This window comes from Coregonus lavaretus (genome assembly GCF_964263955.1).
Source record: "Coregonus lavaretus genome assembly, chromosome: 7".
NCBI lineage: Eukaryota > Metazoa > Chordata > Actinopteri > Salmoniformes > Salmonidae > Coregonus > Coregonus lavaretus.
In genome coordinates, this window is record NC_139994.1 from 12,523,579 (window position 1) to 12,546,218 (window position 22,640).

At 43.6% G+C, this 22,640-nt stretch overlaps 1 protein-coding gene across 1 annotated transcript in view; it reads left to right on the forward strand.

Annotated features, from left to right (window-relative positions):
• Positions 1-3,065: 3,065 nt before the first annotated feature.
• The window catches only part of LOC311133035 (focal adhesion kinase 1-like), a 123,803-nt gene continuing 104,228 nt past the window's right edge, over positions 3,066-22,640 (forward strand). Inside the window, exon 1 of the mRNA XM_084166455.1 lies at positions 3,066-3,090. The gene's annotated coding sequence lies outside the window, so the exon portion shown is untranslated. The remainder of the gene's footprint in view (positions 3,091-22,640) is intronic.

The following is a 22,640-nucleotide window of genomic DNA, read 5'->3' on the forward strand; positions in this document are numbered from 1 at the left end:
GCACTATGTAGGGAATAGAGTGCCATTTTGGACGCAGACCCAGTCTGTCATAATTACATGGGACAGCAGCAGACCTGGCCTGTGGAACTGGCTGAATGATTGATCTTATGGGTTATGAATGCTTGTTGGTAGTGGCTCTTTATATGTGCTGGACATGGAAGCAGATATTGACCTTCACATGCTGCAGCTTGTGTGAGTGACATTCCTCGTTCACATGATGTCAGACAATGCTCGCTGGTTTATTGATGCCCCAATCTGTGTGTACCCCTCTAGGCTGGAGAGAGAGCGTGTGTGTGTCGCTAGATGCTGTCAGGGGAGTAAATGTATTCACTTGCTCGCAGAATGCTCTGTGTCTGTGTGTCGGACTCTCTGTTGGTGATAAACAGCAGGCCAGAACCCACACAGCACTCTTCTTTTAGAACAAAGTGTCTCAGCAGTTTCACATCGTCTCTACCCCTCCACCAGACCATCACAGGTGGCAAGCACTGTAGCCCTGTACGTCTGATCTGGTAGCTACATACTGAGGCAGCTTTGCCACATAGATCCCTATTCCCTCTGGTCAATATGGTGCCATTTGGGACTCACCCTCTGTCTTAGAACAAAGCAGGAAAAACACAGCCTATAACACTCATCTCTTTCTACCATTCTGCCCATGCTGAGTTCCGTAACCTAATGGTCAGAGGTTGATATGTAAAGAAAGCCCCATTTAGGCCTTTTCAATCAGGGATTCTGAATCATTTAAAATGGATCTGAAAGCCAGCCAGTAAGGTAACTTGAGGACAAGCATCTTTGACAGTAGTGATTGTTGTGTTTGTCCTACAAGACACTTTCCCCCACACTCACTGTCTGTCTTGTCTGTTTTAGACACTGCTCTTTCCTCCCTGTCAACAGTGAGCTGCCAGCAGCTTTAAAATGCATCGGTGAGAAGAGAGCCTTGTTTTCTAAAATGCTTCGGAGAGAAAGCCTTGTTTGAGAACCTTGTTTTCTCGCCTCCCATTTCCTTGCGCTAAGATACATGTCAGCATTAGGCACTCCCAGGCCGTATATCTCCCACCCTGAATGTGTGTGTGCATCCTGGGGACAGCTTGAGGAGCAGGTGTTTGGGCCATCTGCCAGACAGAAGGGCTTTGTGGGGTCAGGCACCAGGCAGAGGACAGAGCAGACCGGGGCCGTCCACCACAGCCCCATACGGCCCTCCATACGTTACACTGACCACAGTGAAGAGACCTCGACCTGACACTGACATGGGCCACGCAGGTCAAGGCTGGTTCTTAGCGAGTGTTAGCATTAGCACAGTGAGGTGTGATCAGTCCTATTAAAGCTAGCCTGGCTATTAGCAACACTAGCCTCTACTACTGACCTATCTAGTTGGTGATCCAGTGACAAAGAGAGAGGACCATATGCACCGAGGTGATGCTAGTCTATTAAAGAGACACTGGCTTATGGACAGACACACAGTGAGAGCCAGTTAGTCAGTCTAATCTTTAAACCCTGGATGAACAGTCAATCCAGATGTCTCACCCTGCCTTTCACATGGTGATTTGATCAACTGGCGCTTTGATATATTGATTATTAAGGGACTTAGGTTTTCTTTACTAACCCTATACTCATTACTCAAGAAGGACAGACTCTTTAGAGACATCATGGTCCGTCCAGGGGCATATGGTTCATTCTGGGTCTCAAGCTCCTCCTCAGAAATATAATGATTACAACTATAGACACCCCTACAAGTAATATATGCTTCGTTGATCTGGTTATAGGCTGAGAGACCTACACCTCCTACACATCTCAAGTCAATGTTATAATGTTCAAGTGATGGATCATGGGACCGATGTTGATATGAAACCAACTGCAAAAGGGTATTATTTGGGATGCTTGACAATGTTGATCATTGTTCTGTAGCCTCTTGATTGTTGAGTTGGATGGCTGGTGTCCATCTGTGGTCTATGGGCTTATTTGGGCTCTACTCTCATCCATAGCCCTGGCCATGTCCCAAATGGCACCCTATTCCCTACATAGTGCACTACTTTTGGCCTATAGGGCACTATGTAGAGAATCGGGTGCCAAGACGGTAGAATGAGAGGTATTGAGAAGGCAACGGAGTCTCTCTCTGTCATTAAATCCCATATTGTTCTTCAAAACCATTTCTACAACCGTCCCTTCACTCCATTCGGCTTAGACTCAACTCTCTTTGTGCAACGTGTGTTCTCGTTCCTCAGGGAAGTTGTGGTGTCGTACATTAGGCTATAGTCTCTGTGGACATACAGTAGAAATGATGATCTTGCTGTAGTCGCTGAAATTAGTTTGAACTAATTAAGAGCAGAGCAGATTTCACCTATTAATTCCTGTTGACACTTTACATTTCACTACTTTAGTTGGATTGCCTTAGCCTACATACCCACCTGCAGTTTCTGTCTTGATTAATCTCATATTTGCTCTCATAGACCATTCTACACACACACACACACACACACACACACACACACACACACACACACACACACACACACACAGAGGAAGTGCTTGCCAATCTTATGACTCATCCTTATCATTGTACTCTGGCTGTACTCTCCTGACAATTGATTAACCTTGTTCTGAAACCTGAGAAAATAAAACCGCGTCCTTCCGTCCTGTCTGTCTGTCTATGGTCAATGTACCACTTAGCACTCTGAAACCCAACCCCGGAGGACTTAGATTTCCTTCAGATTGTTACCCTGCCATCCGGTTCACTGTGAACTGTGATACTGACAGATTATGGTGTCGTCATAGGGGTCCCCTTCTGTGCCAGACCTGGCCCCTATGGGCCCATATGTGTCAAAGGTAGTGCCCTGCTTGGGAATATGGTGCCATTTGGGACAGAGCCACGGAGCTTCAGCACCCATGCAGCTAGGGGGCGCCCTATGACCAGGGGTTGGGTTGGAGCCGCCAAGCTGCCCTCAAGGATTATCATTGACCCACTATACCACATGCTGCCTCGACTGTACTGAACCTAATGTGCTGAACTGACAGATCACCAACAGATCAAACCAACTGACCTCCCTGTTGTCTCTCTTTCTTTTGCAGATATTTCAAGAATTTCCTACTACACAGGTGAGTGGCCTTCAGAACTACAAGTGATCTCATACTGTATGCTGTGAACTACAATAGATCTTGTGAAGGTTTCTCATTATCTTCTGGTCAGATAAACCTTGAAGGCAGGTTTGATTTATAGTGGTGCTCTTCTGATGAATAGAAGGCTAGATAAGTCTATCATCTACATTTAATGTACCAACATCAACTCGTATGAAGGGCCCAAATACTGATCTAGGCTACTATTCCTAGGGTGACCAATCAAAAACGCATCTTTTGACCAATGGGTAAAATACTGTGTCTATCATAATCTGTTCAAAAGTCATTGGAGTTTAGCCTTGTAGGATGGCCAAAATTAGGGTGACTAAATCTGGAAAATAGCATTTCGTCAGCAAAGCTGGATGCTGTGTGAGAATTAAGGCTAACTTACAGGCTTAGTGTTGAACTCGTCATCTTTCTTCTTGAATCCGAAGGAGATGAATCAATATAGAGGAGATGAATCAATATAGAGGAGATGAATCAATATAGAGGTAAGATGGATATCGATTTTGAGACATGACTTGCATATTAGTATTTTAATAATTTAGTATACGCTTATATTTATACGATTATAATAACGTATATAATTTAGTATAATTCCTCTTATTTTTCTAAGATTTCTCACAAAAACAAGTGTATCTCTGTGAAATGTCAGCGGCGCACTGAGCATACCGCAAGATTTTTATTTTCAAAGCTTTTTACAGTTAATTCAGCTCGTGTCATGCTAAATTAGCTTTTTGTGATCCGCGGAAACAGCTTTGCAGATGACCATCACATGTCAAATCTGTCAACAGAGCTCGGTGCTTAATATCGGATGTGTTATGTTACGAAATCCGACTTTTTGGATATAATGTTAATGATATGTTAGAATGACCCAACTGAACGATTCAGAACATGAAGAATCATATTTGTCTTGGTAAAATGTATTTTATAACATAAGGAAGTGAAATTTCATCACCCAAGCATGTTCAGAGTGTATAGATCATATTTCCTCGTGATTAGTTAGGACGGGGATATTAGCTGAGCTGAAGGGGAGAGAGAGCGAGCAAGAGAGAGAGGGAGTGTGTGTGCATGTGTGTGTGCATGTGTGTGTGAGTCCAGTGGATGATGAAGGTCACTGGGAAGCCTGTTTCTCCGTCTCACTCCTTAATGAGACTTCTACACATACACACACTAAGATGACATTTGGGTTTCATCATTCTACTGCTGTAAAGTCGCTGGCACCTGAACTCCATACCAGAACTCCATACCAGAACTCCATAGCTGTACCGTAACTTTTTTATAGAAAATGTACAACATGTTTAGTCTGTGTAGTTCTCTTTTTCTCTCTCACCCAAAGGACATCCAGCCAACTTGACACAACTGTGGGAAGCATTGGAGTCAACATGGGCTCAGCTTCCCTGTGGAATGCTTTCGACACCTTGTAGAGTCCATGCCCCGACGAATTGAGGCTGTTCTAAGGGCAAAAGGGGAGGGGGAGGGGGAGGGGGCTGTAACGTAACAAAATGTGGAAAAAGTATAAGTGTCTGAATACTTTCCGAATGCACTGTATATACACACTGAGTGTATAAAACATTAAGGGGGGGTGGGGGAGTTCTTAATGTTTTATACACTCAGTGTGTATATACAGTGTATTCGTAACATTTTGTTATGTTACAGCCCTATTTTAAAATTGATTAAATCATTTTTTCCCCTCATCAATCTACACACAATACCCCATGATGACAAAATAAAAACATGTTTTTAGAAATGTTTGCAAATGTATACAAAATAAAAAAAACTATCACATTTACATAAGTATTCAGACCCTTTACTCAGTACTTTGTTGAAGCACCTTTGGCAGCGATTACAGCCTCGAGTCTGCTTGGGTATGACGCTACAAGCTTGGCACACCTGTATTTGGGGAGTTTCGCCCATTGTTCTCTGGAGATCCTCTCAAGCTCAGTCAGGTTGGATGGGGAGCTTCGCTGCACAGCTATTTTCAGGTCTCCAGAGATGTACGATCGGGTTCAAGTCCGGGCTCTGGCTGGGCCACTCAAGGACTTTCAGAGACTTTTCCCGAATCCACTCCTGCATTGTCTTGGCTGTGTGCCTAGGGTCGTTGTCCTGTTGGAAGGAGAACCTTCGCCCCAGTCTGAGGTCCTGAGAGTTCGGGAGCAGGTTTTCATCAAGGATCTCTCTGTACTTTGCTCCATTCATCTTTCCCTCGATCCTGACTAGTCTCCCAGTCCCTGCCACTGAAAAACATCCCCACAGCATGACGCTGCCACCACCATGCATCACCGTAGGGATGGTGCCAGGTTTCCCCCAGAGTTCAATCTTGGTTTCCATCAGACCAGAGAATCTTGTTTCTCATGGTCTGAGAGTCCTTTAGGTGCCTTTTGGCAAACTCCAAGTGGGCTGTCATGTGCCTTTTACTGAGGAGTGGCTTCCGTCTGGCCACTACCATAAAGTCCTGATTGGTTGAGTGCTGCAGAGATGGTTGTCCTTCTGGGAGGTTCTCCCATCTCCACAGAGGATTTATTGGTCACCTCCCTGACCAAGGCCCTTCTCCCCCGATTGCTCAGTTTGGCCGGGAAGCCAGCTCTAGGAAGAGTCTTGGTGGTTCCAAAATTCTTCCATTTAAGAATGTACCACTGTTTTGGTACCGTTCCCCATATCTGTGGCTCGACACAATCCTGTCTGGAGCCCTACGCACAATTCCTTCGACCTCATGGCTTGGTTTTAACTCTGACATGCACTGTCAACTGTGGGACCTTATATAGACAGGTGTGTGACTTTCGAAGTCATGTCCAAGCAATTGAATGTACCACAGGTGGACTCCAATCAAGTTGTAGAAGCATCTCAGGAATGATCAATGGAAACAGGATGCACCTGAGCTCAATTTCGAGTCTCATAGCAAAGGGTCTGAATACTTATGTAAGTAAGTTATTTCTGTTTTTTGTTTTTAATATATTTGCAAACATTTCTAAAAACCTGTTTTTGCTTTGTCATTATGGAGTATTTTGTAGATTGATGATGGAAAAAAATAATTTAATCAATTTTAGAATAAGGCTGTAACGTAACAAAATGTGGAAAAAGTCAAGGGGTCTGAATACTTTCCGAATGCACTGTGTATACACTACCAGTCAAAGGTTTGGACACACCTCATTCAAGGGGTTTTCTTTATTTTTACTATTTTTTACATTGTAGAATAATAGTGAATACATCATAGCTATGAAATAACACATATGGAATCATGTAGTAACCAAAAAAGTGTTAAACAAATCAAAATATATTTGAGATTTTTCACCCTTTGCCTTGATGACTGCTTTGCACACTCTTGGCATTCTCTCAACCAGCTTCATGAGGTAGTCACCTGGAATGCATTTCAATTAACAGGCGTGCCTTAAGTTAATTTGTGGAATTTCTTTCCTTCTTAATGTGTTTGAGCCAATCAGTTGTATTGTGACAAGGTAGGGGGGTATACAGAAGATAGCCCTATTTGGTAAAAGACCAAGGAATGGAAGACCCAGAGTTACTTCTGATGCAGAGGATAAGTTCATTAGAGTTACCAGCCTCAGAAATTGAAGCCCAAATAAATGCTTCACAGAGTTCAAGTCACAGACACATCTCAACATCAACTGTTCAGAGGGGACTATGTGAATCAGGCCTTCATGGTCGAATTGCTGCAAATAAACCATTACTAAAGGACACCAATAAGAAAAAGAGACCTGCTTGGGCCAAGAAACACGAGCAATGGACATTAGGCCGGTGGAAGTTTGTCCTTGGGTCTGGAGTCCAAATTGGAGATTTCTGGTTCCAACCGCCGTGTCTTTGTGAGACGCGGTGTGGGTGAACGGATGATCTCCGCATGTGTAGCACCCACCGTAAAACGTGGAGGAGGAGGTGTTATGGTGTGGGGGTGCTTTGCTGGTGACACTGTCTGTGATTTATTCAGAATTCAAGGCACACTTACCAAGCATGGCTACCATAGCATTCTGCAGCGATACGCCATCCCATCTGGTTTGGGCTTAGTGGGACTATCATTTGTTTTTCAACAGGACAATGACACACATACCTCTAGGCTGTGTAAGGGCTATTTTACCAAGAAGGAGAGTGATGGAGTGCTGCATTAGATGACCTGGTCTCCACAATCCCCCGACCTCAACCCAATTGAGATGGTTTGGGATGAGTCGGACCGCAGTGAAGGAAAAGCAGCCAACAAGTGCTCAGCATATGTGGGAACTCCTTCAAGACTGTTGGAAAAGGCTGTCATCAAGGCAAAGGGTGACTATTTGAAGAATCTCAAATATAAAATATATTAGGATTTTTTTTGCACTTTTTTGGTTACTACATGAATCCATATCTGTTATTTCATAGTTTCAATGTCTTCACTATTATTCTATAATATTGAAAATAGTACAAATAACGAAAAACCCTTGAATGAGTAGGTGTGTCCGAACATTTGACCGGTACTGTATATATTTAAAAAATTAAAGCCATTGAGGTGAATGGTGATTTGATTACTTTTTTTACACATGATAGTTTCTTTTACATATTTTACACTTTTTCAGCACATGATTCATATGCTTACCGGCCTCTTATCCTCGGCCATGACTATAAGTCTGACATTTTGTGTCAGCGAAGCATTTAATGTACATGTATGTAGGTGGATATTTTATCACATCATTCTACACTTAATCTCGTCAAGGACAATCTGCTGGTTCCGTGGTGTGTATGCATGCACGCGCATTCACGGATGTCAGACGCACACACACACACACATTTTGTGTCCCCTGCCCTCCTAAACCCCCTGTAGTAATAATGGAGAATGATGAAGTGTCCCAGCTCCATAAAAGACATGATAACGTAGAGAGAGAGCAGCAGTCAGAATAGAGGAGGAAATAAATACTCCTCTTTAGCTTGGCTATACAAACACCTGGGCTACATTCAGTAGGGCACATCCTACCAAAACCAAAATTAGCATTTCTTATCGGACATGTTAAGGTAGCACCACTCTTAAGAGTTTGCATTGGACTCTTATTCCTCTCAATGAACTGCAGCATCTGGAAGCCATCTTGGCATATTGATATTTAGCATAGCATATTGTTTGGGGGATTATCCCCCCAACAGACTGTGTCTTCTCTTTGTCTAGCTAGCACCTCATTTTCTTTGACAACCACAGAAACTCTCAGGATAAAACAGCTTCCAAACGCTGCAGTCTCTTTCTAGTTGTGTCCCAAATGACACCCTTTTCTCTATAAAGTGCACTACTTTTGACCAGAGCCCTATGGGAGTAGGGGAAAGGGTGCCATTTGGTACGCACCCTCTGCCTCTCCACTTCCCAGGCCTTCCGGTGGTTGGGCTAAATAAGGTGGTCACTGCATTATTGTATATGTTAATTGGTCCAGCCCTCTTTAGCAAGGCAGATACATAGCAATCATCACCAGGGGAATACTGATTAGGAGTTCAAATGATGTAGTGGCATTGTTATGTAAATGACTAATTAAATTAAAGGCAAGTAAATCATTGATAATCCCTGTTTCTCTGTTTCATCTGGGTTGTGTTACATGGGTTGAGTTCTGCAGGGTTAGGAGGTTTGGGAATTGGCTTGAACCTATCACTGTTCAAATCTTAAAACCGCCATGTAGGCTTGTGATACCTATCATTCACCTAGGTAGGTTTATAAAAACCTATAATACACCTACGTAGGTTTATAATGCTCCTAGAATCTAGACCATGTTTTATTCCAGCTGTGCAAAACCATACAGAATGCTCTGAGTCCCCCTGGATAAACCAGAGATGGCAAGGTCATGGTTTATAATGGCATCCATTCTTAGATCAATATTCACACATTCTATTGACGTTCCATCTGGATCGATTGCATTTAGCTAGCTACAGTAGATTGTGTAATCCAGTGTGGCGTGTGACACACACAAACACACACACACAAACCTCCATGACTATGTACTGTATGGTTAGTGTAACCACGTGACAGTGTTATGCAGGTAAAGTATGTTTGATAACGTGTGATGATGCTGAAAGCCCCATGAGGGTAGGAGTGATGAGTAGTACATCCAACCCCCTGACCTTCAACAGTGGCTGGCTCCACTGAGTTTATGAAACAACCCCCCCACAAACACAAACAGTCCATTAGGTGACAGCTGACTGTGTGGCTGCAGAGATGAAAGCGATAATGGTGAAAAGGAACGTTGTGAAAACCTTAACTGCGACAGGAGGGTAATATGTACAGGCTGTACTAGAGCCTACATGAACAGCTGTGGGATGGATGATCTGTGATCTGTCCTGGATTCAGACTGTGTGTTAATGTGCACTAAACTCCTCTGTCAGTGGGGATAGTCAATGTCTGTCTTCAATCAGCTTTTCAATTAAGAACGTTGCATACCAGATACACGTTCTGCTTATTTGTGTGAGTGTGCATGCGTATTATGTATTTGCAGGATGTGCGTGCGGAGCACCTACTCTCACCCACCGCTCCCAGCCTGGTGTCTGTATGGTTTGGTGAGACGTGTCCCAGCCTGGTGTCTGTATGGTTTGGTGAGACGTGTCCCAGCCTGGTGTCTGTATGGTTTGGTGAGACGTATCCCAGCCTGGTGTCTGTATGGTTTGGTGAGACGTGTCCCAGCCTGGTGTCTGTATGGTTTGGTGAGACGTGTCCCAGCCTGGTGTCTGTATGGTTTGGTGAGACGTATCCCAGCCTGGTGTCTGTATGGTTTGGTGAGACGTATCCCAGCCTGGTGTCTGTATGGTTTGGTAACACGTGCCCCAGCTTGGGCTCCTGCTATGGAAATATGGACAGGGGAGGAGGGGTGGGTGAGAGGCTTTTGTGTTTGGGAACAGTGGGCCGGATGTGATGTGAGCCTCTGAATAGCTGAATGGGAAAAGCACCTCTCCCTCTCCATGGGGTGCAGTCATAGCCCCTTTGTCTGTCTGCCACGGCTGTTTCTGGGGCTCTCTGTCCCCCTGATCCAGTGTGTCCCAAATGGCACACTATTCCCAATATCGTGTGCTACTTTCGACCAGGGCCCATAGGGAATAGGGTGCGATTTGGGATGCAGGCCCAGTCCACATGAATACCCATAGATGCAGCAGCCAGGCAGGGCTCCTCTCTTCTGCTCCTCTTCTCCTCCTCTCTCCTTCTCTGTTCTCCACCCCCTCTCCCCCTTCTCCTTTCATGGCCAGTCTGGTCAGTAAGCAGACAATGATTAAACTAACTGCCAGCATAAATCTCTGCCTTCAACATTAACTCACCCACAGGGGCCAGTCTGTGATGCCATATACATTGTCTTCAGAAAGTATTCATACCCCTTGACTTGTCCACATTTTGTTGTGTTAAAGCATGAATTCAAAATGTATTAAATATGTTTTTCTCACCCAACCAATACCCCATAATGACAAAGTGAAAATGTGTTTTTAGAAATGTATTGAAAATTAAATACAGAAATATTATATTTACATACAGTACCAGTCAAAAGTTTGGACACAGCTCCAGGGTTTTTCTTTTTTTAAACTATTTTCTACATAGTAGAATAATAGTAAAGACATCAAAACTATGAAATAACACATATTGAATCATGTAGTAACCAAAAAAGTGTTATTTTATATTTGAGATTCTTCAAGTAGCCACACTTTGCCTTGATGACAGCTTTGCACACTCTTGGCATTCTCTCAACCAGCTTCACCTGGAATGCTTTTCCAACAGTCTTGAAGGAGTTCCCACATATGCTGAGCACTTGTTGGCTGCTTTTCCTTCACTCTGCCATCCGACTCATCCCAAACCATCTCAATTGGGTTGAGGTCGGGGGATTGTGGAGGCCATGTCATCTGATGCAGCACTCCATCACTCTCCTTCTTGGTAAAATAGCCCTTACACAGCCTGGAGGTGTGTTGGATCAATGTTCCACTAAGCCCAAACCAGATGGGATGGCATATCGCTGCAGAATGCTGTGGTAGCCATGCTGGTTAAGTGTGCCTTGAATTCTAAATAATACGGTAGGAACTACACATGCGGAGATCACCCGGTCACCCACACCGTGTCTGACAAAGGCATGGCGGTTGGAACCAAAAATCTCCAATTTGGACTCCAGACCAAAGGACAAATTTCCACCGGTCCTAATGTCCATTGCTCGTGTTTCTTGGCCCAAGCACATGTCTCTTTTTCTTATTGGTGTCCTTTACTAGTGGTTTCTTTGCAGCAATTTGACCATGAAGGCCTGATTCACACAGTCCCCTCTGAACAGTTGGGCTGCAATTTCTGAGGCTGGTAACTCTAATGAATTTATCCTCTGCAGCAGAGGTGACTCTGGGTCTTCCATTCCTGTGGTGGTCCTCATGAGAGCCAGTTTCATCATAGCGCTTGATGGTTTTTGCGACTGCACTTGAAGAAACGTTCAAAGTTCTTGAAATGTTCTGTATTGACTGACCTTCATGTCTTAAAGTAATGATTGATGGACTGTCGTTTCTCTTTGCTTATTTGAGCTGTTCTTGCCATAATATGGACTTGGTCTTTTACCAAATAGGGCTATCTTCTGTATACCACCCCTAACTTGTCACAACACAACTGATTGGCTCATACGCATTAAGAAGGAAAGAGTTTCCACAAATTATCTTTTAAGAAGGCACACCTGTTAATTGAAATGCATTGCAGGTGACTTCCTCATGAAGCTGGTTGAGAGAATGCCAAGAGTGTGCAAAGCTGTCATCAAGGCAAAGGGTGGCTATTTGAAGAATTTCAAATATATATTTTGCTTTGTTTAACACTTTTTTGGTTACTACATGATTCCATATGTGTTATTTCATAGTTTTGATGTCTTCACAATTATTCTACAATGTAAAAATAAAGAAAAACCCTTGAATGAGTAGGTATGTCCAAACTTTTGACTGGTAGTGTAAGTATTCACACCCCTTTGCTATGACACTCCAAATTGAGGTCAGGTGCATCCAATTTCCTTTTATCATCCTTGAGATGCCACTACAACTTGATTGGAGTCCATCTGTGGCCAATTCAATTGTTTGTACATTGTTTGGACACACATCCAATGTAGCAACATTTTATGACGTGTTTTTTTTACATTGGATAAAAGTAGATACTCAGAGCTAGAAAATGGTGTTTCATACACTGCAGTTGAGGAACATTGGGAAAGTAATTCTGCTTTGAAAGTTGATAAACTTGTAACCCCACTTTTGAGAAAATGGCCCTTGAATGTTTTGGTACACCTACTGGGGAGCTCTTCTTTTTCTACACCCATTCAGCATCGGTCACACCCTCTTAAGCCGTAACCCCACCCATCTCTTTAAGGATTCACATGTGAGGCCATGTGCTAAACAGAGTGAGTAAGGTAGTGTAGTAAACAACCAAAGATTTCAAGACTAAAAGTGGTGAAAGTAGTAGCAAAAATACATTATCTAGTCCTTGGCCTATATCCTAATCTGACTTTGGTGCAGGTCATGTTGTTCTTCACATTACCGTCTCTGGTAAACACACACTATATTAAATAAAATCTACGTTTATTTGTCACATGCACAGGATACAGAAAACGGTGCAGTGAAATGGTTAATAGCAATATCAAAAGTAGAAAATGTCCAGATAAATATTGTATAAATATTTTATAATTATTAAATGATTCTTACCCAGACACACTTGTATAAATTGATGGGTAATGTGAAAGAAATGCTACAAGCACCCCCCCAGACACACCCGGCTAACTTGATGGGTCATGTAATCATCTTGCGAAGTGGAGTCTGTTGTTTAGACATCTAGCTAGTAAGCTAAACAATAAACCTAATGGTGCTTTCAAGACAACTGGGAACTTGGAAAAATAAAAATACGATGTCAAATCATGACGTCAGTTATCTTCAGGTCTGAAGTCGGGGCTCTAGAAAGAGGCCTGAGATTCCGAGTTGAATGACCATTCAAAACGATTTTTCAGTTGTCTTGAATGCTAGGAAGTCTGAGATTTCCGAGTTCCCAGTTGTTTTGAATGCGGCAATAATCCCTACCCCTACTACTAGACTTGTCATGTCAGTAAAAACATAGCAATGATTCCAATGAAGGTGGTTTACCCTAAGTTTTGTCTATGGATAATATTATAGCCTTATAGCCAGCAAATGTGTCCCAAATAGCACCCTTTTCCCTATGTAGTGCACTACTTTCGACCAGGGCCCATAGGGAATAGGGTGCCATTTGAGACTCAAGCTGTGTTCTCGTGTAAAGCGTTTGAGACGCAGACTCCATGTCCCAGACATCCCCTCTGGGCCATCTCACTATAATTAACTACATTGAGGTTTAAGACTTTGAAAATGCAATCATCATGGTATTTCCTCTGTGTAGATTGCCAGGGGTCTCAGATCATCTCAAAGGTTAGCCCTTAATGCTCTGGCCTTATCAGGGACTGCCAGGGATTCTTTCTTCAGATGGATGCTTATTGCTGCTTCTCTCGCTTTCTCTTTCTGTCTCTCTCTGCCATTTTCTCTCTGTCTCTCTCTCTCTCTCTCTCTCTCTCTCTCTCTCTCTCTCTCTGTCTGTCTCTCTGTCTCTCTGTCTGTCTCTCTGTCTCTCTGTCTCTCTCTCTCTCTCTCTCTCTGTCTCTGTCTCTGTCTCTGTCTCTGTCTCTGTCTCTCTCTCTGTCTCTCTGTCTCTCTGTCTCTCTGTCTCTCTGTCTCTCTGTCTCTCTGTCTCTCTGTCTCTCTGTCTCTCTCTCTCTCTCTCTCTCTCTCTCTCTCTCTCTCTGTCTCTCTGTCTCTGTCTCTGTCTCTGTCTCTGTCTCTGTCTCTGTCTCTGTCTCTGTCTCTGTCTCTGTCTCTGTCTCTGTCTCTCCCTCTCCCTCTCTCTCTTATTTTTTCTCTATTTCTGTGTAGACAGGAGTAATATATCATTTTGGTAAATGTATTTCCATTTACTTCCCTATTGGACCTACCGCTATGCCATTTCTCTCCTGTTCTATTGGTTTTCATATCAACTTTATTTCGTTGTCCAGAAGCCTAAGGCACAATCCTAGTCATGTTAGCAGCCCATCCTAGTTGTTGCGTCTTTAAATTCCCCCTGTTTCTAAGTTTGTAACAGAGATGTTCATCTCTGTCACATATGGAACCGCTATCAGGTGCGCTGTTTAGAATGGTATTTTCCTAGGTGCGCTGTTTAGAATGTTATTTTCCTAGGTGCGCTGTTTAGAATGGTATTTTCCTAGGTGCGCTGTTTAGAATGGATTTTTCCTAAATGTGATTTCTGTCATTCTGAGCACTGTGGGTGGACGCCCTAATGGGTTATTGGTTATGGTTAATGGGTTATGCACTCAATGCGTATGGGTCCTGTAAATTTCTCAAATGGCTGGTAAATAAAATCTGCCCGGTTACGTTGTCCGGTGTCACATTTTCCTAACGGAAACCCTGACACACACACACACACACACACACACACACACACACACACACACACACACACACACACACACACACACACACACACGACCTCCTCTAGTGGTGAGTGCTGTGGGGGTAGAGTGGAGCGGACCCAGGGTCACTGTTGATTTGCAGGGTTGTTTGGGGATCGGTAAACAGCAGTGGGCTAGAGGACTGAATAGAACCAAGGCTCAGATTAGCATATTAATGAGGCCTCTACTAACCCCCTGGCCCCTCCTCTATTCTCTCTCTCTCTATCTCTCTTTCTCTCTCTGCACTGGCTCCTCTCCCCACACACACTTCCCTGACTGAGGGAGCGGAGTACACCGGCTGTTTGTCTTCTCTGTTTCTTCCTCCCATTCAACCTGAAACAATTGCTTTCTCCGTCTCTCCATATCCTTCTCTCCCTTCTTGCTGTCACTCTGCCTCTCTCTCTCTCTCTATTTCCTCCCATTCTTACATACTCTCTGTCACTCTTTCTGTCTCTCTTTCTGTCTCTCTTTCTTTCTTTCTTTCTCTCTGTCACTGTATGTTTCTCTCACTCTCTCTCACTCCTCTCTCTCTCTCTCTCCCCTCCCTCCCTCCCTCTCTCTCTCTCTCCCCTCCCTCCCTCTCTCTCTGTCACTCTCTCTGCTCACACACCCTGTCATACACTCTTCCTCAGGCGAGTTTAGCACACTGGCCTTTTGCCTTAGAATGAGTACAAAGTGAACCGAGCAGAGTGGAGTTACTCGTTTTGGACTACTTTTCTCTGCTCTCCTGTTCTCCTCTCCTGCGAGGCGGCGGTTGTTGGTTGCGGGGCACCTGGGTTAGGATTAGTATTCTGGGGGAAGGCTCTCAGCGGAAGGCTTAGCAACGCTGACCAGCCAGACGGACAGACTGACAGACGGAACTACTGTGGATTTCTACACCGGGACAGAAGCAGCAGAACAAATTAGGAAGCTGTATATTCACAGTGGAGTGGCAAAAAAAAACTCTACATACTGTTGATCCACCTCCACCTTGTTCTTCCTGCCCCTGTTTCAGTGCTGAAAACTGGGCCAGCACTTGGCTGGAGCTCCCTCTCTCTCTCTCTGGATGTCTTGGATGTGTTTCTCTCGTTGAGCCCCTTCCCCCTCCCGTCCCAGACCCTAGTGCTGGCTCTGGACCAGGGGTTAAGTGGTGGAGTAGATGGGGGAGTGGGTAGAGTGAACTGGGGCTGTGTGGATCTGACTTGGCCCTATGTGTATGGGATTAGAAGCATTGTGGGCCGGCGTAGACAGGGTGGTTGGTGTTACTTGGTAAGGAGGTAAAGGGTTGGTGTGGTGTAGGGGGAAGGAAGGAAGCCCTGGCCTCTATGCAGTTCTGTGAGAACTCTGGGTGTTGGCCGGCTGTGGGACCCGAGAGAGAGCGAGCAGGGGGACCAACCCACATGGCGACCAGTCCCGGCTGCAGCCTCTTCCCCATGTGCTGGGCTGCAGGTACTACCACTACTACTAACTCCAAACTTCCACTACTCCTTCCATCTTCTTCTACTTCTACTTACACCTTCTACTTCTACTCACACCTTGTTCTTCTTCTTCTTCTTCCCAACTTCTTCTTCTCCCACCTTCTTCTTCTTCTTCTTCTCCAACTTCTTCTTCTTCTCCCAACTTCTTCTTCTTCTTCTCCCATCTTCTTCTTCTTCTCCCATCTTCTTCTCCCATCTTCTTCTTCTCCCATTTTCTTCTTCTTCTTCTTCTTCTTCTTCTTCTTCTTCTTCTTCTTCTTCTCCCACCTTCTTCTTCTTCTCCCAACTTCTTCTTCTCCCAACTTCTTCTTCTCCCACCCTCTTCTTCTTCTCCCACCTTCTTCTTCTTCCATCTTCTTCTTCTTCTTCTTCTTCTTCTTCTCCCACCTTCTTCTCCCATCTTCTTCTTCTTCTTCTCCTCCCATCTTCTACTTCTTCTTCTCCCACCTTCTTCTCCTTCTCCCACCTTCTTCTTCTTCTCCTCCCACCTTCTTCTCCCACCTTCTTCCTCTTCCTTCTTCTTCCTTCTTCCTTCTTCTTCTTCTTCCTCACCATCTACCTGTGTTCGATCAGTAGAGTGTTTAGCTGGTCACGGTTGTTGTTTTTCTGTTATAGTTTAATCCTGACTGACTGTGTTGTGTAGCCTGCCTATTGTGTTGAACTCATGAACACTCCAAACTACAGAGTGATAGATTTCATACCGATTACGTCTTTTATAGATTTGATGCCTGCCATTAACCACCTCCAATGTGTTTTTCCCCCCTCTTGTTTTGCTTGAACGCTTGTCGTTTATCTTTCTGTGCAATGCAGCAAGCTCTGCTCTTTTAAAGGGCACAACGCTTGCCAGAGAAGTGGCATTTCTCCACATAACGAGTAGTAACCTTTACAAACCTGTCTGTGACAGATGATAGGGACGTAACCATGATACTGTAGTAGGGGAGCTGCCAGCTTTGTTTCCCCTGTGGAATGGATGATGTGTGTGTGTGTATGGGGAGGGTGTGTGTGTGCGTGCACGTGTTTGTCTTCGTTTGGGCATTCGTCTTAGTTTGTGTTCGTTCATCTTAGTTTGTGTGTGTGTGTTTGCACATATGCGTAACTGTGTGTCTGTGTGAATTTGTTTGTGTGTATGAAGATTTTGTGTGTTTCACGACCACAGGGTTCAGCTCCCTTTCACATGTCGCCCATAGAACCCACAGCTGACATGATTGCTTGAGCAGCTGCTGATAATGGAGGCTGGGCCCTGCAGCAGTCAATTCCAATTCCATTTCTAGCCAGACTCCCACTTTGAGTGGCTTTCTTTGTCCGCATGGAAAACAAAACATGTGAATTTAAAGCAGCCTATTGTCACTGAGCATATGCTTCAGCATGCCATGTGTCAGTCAGTAGTTGACTATCGGGGAGAGGGAGGGGAGGGAGAAGAAGAGAGGAGAGGGAAATGGAGAGGGAGAGGAGGAGGGAGAAGAAGAGAGGAGAGGGAAATGGAGAGGGAGAGGAGGAGGGAGAAGAAGAGAGGAGAGGGAAATGGAGAGGGAGAGGAGGAGGGAGAAGAAAAATAACAGTGGAAAGGGTTTGAATTTGAATATGACTACGTGACAGTGATGTAGTGTCAGTCTTAGCATGGCTCATTGTCAGTAACGGCGTATGGCTGACATCTATGACCCATCTTTCTATGACCAATCTGTCTCATTGTTCCTGCTAACTGTTGGGTTACTGTGAATCACTGATCTAGCTTACTCTTCTTATTATACCACTATGGATGATGCAATGTATTGGAACAGAGGCAGAAGGTGTGTCTGAAATGGCACCCTATTCCTATATAGTGCACTACTTTTGACCAACACCCTATTGGCCCTGGTCAAAAGGAGTGTACTATATAGGGAATAGGTTGCCATTTCGGACGCAGTCTCAAGCAGCGATGTTCGCGTGGTCCTCCCAGTTTGTATTAGATAATCAGGTGCTTGGACCCGTGCAGGTAGGATCCAGATTAACCCAGTACAAACCCTCAGCGGGATAGCTGTCCAACCAGCACCTTGGCTCTACACCAAATCTGGTTCCCATCGTTTCAGTTGTCAAGCCGTTTGTCCGGGTTGCCTACAGTACATCTAATTAGATATGTTTTGTTGAATTCAAGTGTTGGTGTCAGGCAGAATAAAGGGAGAGTATGTGGTTTGGAGGTGAAGGGTGGGTTTGATTTCAGCGCTAGAAGGAGAAGGGCCCACTGGCTACGTAGCTACGTGGTAGTTAACTTTCACGGTGTGTCTCCCTGAGCTGGAGATAGGGTGTCTGTCTTTGTGTAGGAGGTGGGGGTAGCAATGATGCCGGTGGCTATTGAGCCATCTCTCCCACTCCACCAGTGTTTTGTTTCAGGATATACACTTACAGAAAGGTGGATATCGACTTACAGAAAGGTGGATATCGACTTACAGAAAGGTGGATATAGACTTACAGAAAGGTGGATATAGACTTACAGAAAGGTGGATATACAGTGAGGGAAAAAAGTATTTGATCCCCTGCTGATTTTGTAAGTTTGCCCACTGACAAAGAAATGATCAGTCTATAATTTTAATGGTAGGTTTATTTGAACAGTGAGAGACAGAATAACAACAAAGAAATCCAGAAAAACGCATGTCAAAAAGTTATAAATTGATTTGCATTTTAATGAGGGAAATAAGTATTTGACCCCTCTGCAAAACATGACTTAGTACTTGGTGGCAAAACCCTCGTTGGTAATCACAGAGGTCAAACGTTTCTTGTAGTTGGCCACCAGGTTTGCACACATCTCAGGAGGGATTTTGTCCCACTCCTCTTTGCAGATCTTCTCCAAGTCATTAAGGTTTCGAGGCTGACGTTTGGCAACTCGAACCTTCAGCTCCCTCCAAAGATTTTCTATGGGATTAAGGTCTGGAGACTGGCTAGGCCACTCCAGGACCTTAATGTGCTTCTTCTTGAGCCACTCCTTTGTTGCCTTGTGTTTTGGGTCATTGTCATGCTGGAATACCCATCCACGACCCATTTTCAATGCCCTGGCTGAGGGAAGGAGGTTCTCACCCAAGATTTGACGGTACATGTCCCCGTCCATCGTCCCTTTGATGCGGTGAAGTTGTCCTGTCCCCTTAGCAGAAAAACACCCCCAAAGCATAATGTTTCCATCTCCATGTTTGACGGTGGGGATGGTGTTCTTGGGGTCATAGGCAGCATTCCTCCTCCTCCAAACACGGCGAGTTGAGTTGATGCCAAAGAGCTCGATTTTGGTCTCATCTGACCACAACACTTTCACCCAGTTCTCCTCTGAATCATTCAGATGTTCATTGGCAAACTTCAGACGGCCCTGTATATGTGCTTTCTTGAGCAAGGGGAACTTGCGGGCGCTGCAGGATCTCAGTCCTTCACGGTGTAGTGTGTTACCAATTGTTTTCTTGGTGACTATGGTCCCAGCTGCCTTGAGATCATTGACAAGATCCTCCTGTGTAGTTCTGGGCTGATTCCTCACCTTTCTCATGATCATTGCAACTCCACAAGGTGAGATCTTGCATGGAGCACCAGGCCGAGGGAGATTGACAGTTATTTTGTGTTTCTTCCATTTGCGAATAATCGCAGCAACTGTTGTCACCTTCTCACCAAGCTGCTTGGCGATGGTCTTGTAGCCCATTCCAGCCTTGTGTAGGTCTACAATCTTGTCCCTGACATCCTTGGAGAGCTCTTTGGTCTTGGCCATGGTGGAGAGTTTGGAATCTGATTGATTGCTTCTGTGGACAGGTGTCTTTTATACAGGTAACAAGCTGAGATTAGGAGCACTCATTAAGAGTGTGCTCCTAATCTCAGCTCGTTACCTGTATAAAAAACACCTGGGAGCCAGAAATCTTTCTGATTGAGAGGGGGTCAAATACTTATTTCCCTCATTAAAATGCAAATCAATTTATAACATTTTTAACATGCGTTTTTCTGGATTCTTTTGTAGTTATTCTGTCTCTCACTGTTCAAATAAACCTACCATAAAAATTATAGACTGATCATTTCTTTGTCAGTGGGCAAACGTACAAAATCAGCAGGGGATCAAATACTTTTTTCCCTTACTGTAGACTTACAGAAAGGTGGATATAGACTTACAGAAAGGTGGATATAGAAAAATAAATAAATATAACATTCTGGAATATTAAAACATACGATCTACTTGCAGTGAAGCCGCTCAACATCTACATCAAATATTTCATCTAACAGACTCCCATCCAGAGTGACCCACAGAAGCAACCAGGGTAAACGCCCTGCTCAAGGGCACATCGACAGATCTCCCACAAGGTCAAAAACGGGGACCCGAACCAGCAACCTATCAGCCACCGGCCCAAGCTCCCAACCGCCAGGCCACCAGCCCTCCAAAATCCCCCCCACAGTTCCCCAAGAGCTGCCCTCAACAATCCAAGATGCACCAACAAAAGAGAAAGACAAAGGAAAACAACAATGCAAAAACAAAAGACATCAAGGACAACAAAAATCATAACAGCAAGGCCAACTGAATATGTTGGAGTGCATGTATGGCACTATTTACAAGTGTGTATGTTTGTGTGCCCGTGTGTGCATTTGAATGAGAGTGTGTGTGTATATGCATGTGTACAAACACCTGTGCGGCATCAGCCTCGCAGGCAAACAGGCATTAGCTGTAACAACACTGCCCCTCAGTGTCATTCAAACTTACTTTTTTATTTATTTTGACTTTATTTTTGACTTTTATCTTTGACCGTCATTCTATCCCCCGCCCAGCAACTCCACTCCCACTTGTCTCCAATTCCACATCCCAACCCTCAGCTTCCCTAAGCCCATCCCACCTATCTCTGCTGGCCACCCTCTTCAGATTTCTACGCACTATATATCTTTCAGCTATGCTGTGATGTTTAACATACAATTTGAATCTATCTAATCGAATAGAATCCATAGATTGCGAGTTGAAGATAAATACTTTTACAAAAATTTGTAGTATATTAGTAATTGACTGACCCGGTCTCTCCAGATCTCCCAACAATATTATTTATAGGGTCAATTTTAGATTAATGTTATGCATTTTCAGCCATTCCTGAACCTGAGACCAGAAACAGGCTACCTGAGGGCAATACCAAAACAAATGGTCTATTGATTCTGTATCCTCACAAAAAAATCTGCAACGCTACGATGATTGTATGCCCCAAATATTCAACATTTTGTTGGTGGCAATAATTCTGTACAATAATTTTAGCTGAAAAGCACAAAGTCTTGAATCGTTTTATATATCAACTCATACCATGGAATCGGTACATCAAAAATCTCTGTTTTTGCGATCTGTATGGCACAGCTGTCAACATCCTGGTCCTCAAATAAAACTGGTATACTTTCCTATTGATGCTATATTTATTCCTCTGCCAGTTTTGATCCTTTATATTGGGCAGACAGACCAGTTCCCTACCTCCTCCCACTGCCACCTGCCTCCTCCATTTTTGGGGTAATGCTGTAATCAATTGGTTGTAATCTTGGATTGAGCAGACCTTCCCATACAATTCTGATAACTCCATGAAAGACATAACTCTGCCATTCCAATTTACAATATAATTTAAAAACAAAATACCCTTTTCAAACATATTTTCCATAAATACAGGTATTTTATCAACCAGCACATTTGAGTTCAGCCATAATATTTGTTGTAATATTTATTCTATCTTTTCAGGGGGAATGAAATTGTAGCCAGCTCTGCAATGCTTGTTTGAAAAAGAGAGATACCTTGAAAACAAGTTTAATTTTCAATTAATCGAAAATTAGAAATGGCAATCTGCAAAAAGGCAATTTTTAAACAATGGATAAAGATTTCTTAGTAACACCCAGTTCATATTCATTATATATATAGGAACGCTTTATCTTGTCTGGTTTAGCATCCCAGATAAAGCGAAATATTTTTTTCTCATATGATTTGAAAAATGAATCATCAGGAGTAGGCAGCGCCATAAGTAAGTGAGTAAACTGAGATCTAAATAAGGAGTTAATCAGGGCAATTTTTCCATAAATGGACATGCATTTACCTCTCCGTGGTTGCAGGATTTTTCTATTGAAATTCATTGTGGAGAGCTCGTTTATATATTTTGTGATATGAATACCAAGTATGTCTACTTCACCGTCAGCCCATTTTCTTGGTAAACTATAGGGTCATGTAAAAGTTGTATTTTTTAAAGATCCAATACGTAATATTGTACATTTATCATAATTAGGTTTTAGTCCAGAAAAGTTATCTCCAATGAGACATTGGTGGATATAGACTTACAGAAAGGTGGATATACAGTGGGGGAAAAAAGTATTTAGTCAGCCACCAACTGTGCAAGTTCTCCCACTTAAAAAGATGAGAAAGGCCTGTAATTTTCATCATAGGTACACGTCAACTATGACAGACAAACGGAGAAAAAAAATTTGTAGGATTTTTAATGAATTTATTTGCAAATTATGGTGGAAAATAAGTATTTGGTCACCTACAAACAAGCAAGATTTCTGTCTCTCACAGACATGTAACTTCTTCTTTAAGAGGCTCATCTGTCCTCCACTCGTTACCTGTATTAATGGCACCTGTTTGAACTTGTTATCAGTATAAAAGACACCTGTCCACAACCTCAAACAGTCACACTCCAAACTCCAC